Source organism: Schistocerca cancellata, chromosome 9, assembly GCF_023864275.1.
Source record: "Schistocerca cancellata isolate TAMUIC-IGC-003103 chromosome 9, iqSchCanc2.1, whole genome shotgun sequence".
In the NCBI taxonomy this organism is placed as follows: domain Eukaryota; kingdom Metazoa; phylum Arthropoda; class Insecta; order Orthoptera; family Acrididae; genus Schistocerca; species Schistocerca cancellata.
In genome coordinates, this window is record NC_064634.1 from 123,245,803 (window position 1) to 123,246,462 (window position 660).

The 660-nt window shown below is 49.2% G+C and overlaps 1 non-coding gene across 1 annotated transcript; it reads left to right on the forward strand.

The window, feature by feature from the left end:
- The first annotated feature begins 222 nt into the window (after positions 1 to 222).
- Positions 223 to 297, forward strand: Trnar-gcg (transfer RNA arginine (anticodon GCG)). The gene has a single exon. It is a non-coding gene; the product is annotated as a tRNA-Arg (tRNA).
- The last annotated feature ends 363 nt before the right edge of the window (positions 298 to 660 follow it).

Genomic DNA, 660 nt, shown 5'->3' on the forward strand with positions numbered 1-660 from the left:
TTTTAATCTGCCAGGAAGTTTCACATCAGCGCACACTCCGCTGCAGAGTGAAAATTTCATTCTGGAAACATCCCCCAGGCTGTGGCTAAGCCATGTCTCCGCAATATCCTTTCTTTCAGGAGTGCTAGTTCTGCAAGGTTCGCAGGAGAGCTTCTGTAAAGTTTGGAAGGTAGGAGACGAGATACTGGCAGAAGTAAAGCTGTGAGTACCGGACGTGAGTCGTGCTTCGGTAGCTCAGTTGGTAGAGCATTTGCCTGCGAAAGGCAAAGGTCCCGAGTTCGAGTCTCGGTCGGGCACACAGTTTTAATCTGCCAGGAAGTTCACATCAGCGCACACTCCGCTGCAGAGTGAAAATTTCATTCTGAATCCTGTCATTATCTCATCTACCACTTCGATGTACAGACAGCAAACTACAACGGCCAATCCCGCCTCATTGTCAGAGTCTCATGTCGCAACTATTTCTGCACTGTTCGTGCCACTCAAAAGTGATCCCAGTGCATTGAACAGTGACGTCATGCTCGTTCCAGCGGCGCCTCTCGCGCTGCATACTGTGTTTTACCTAACGACCACAACACACCTCGCATCTTACACCCCTCAAATGCATTCTACACACAGTGCCAATTCCTCCACAGGCCTGAATTTTAGTAGCATTCACCGCTT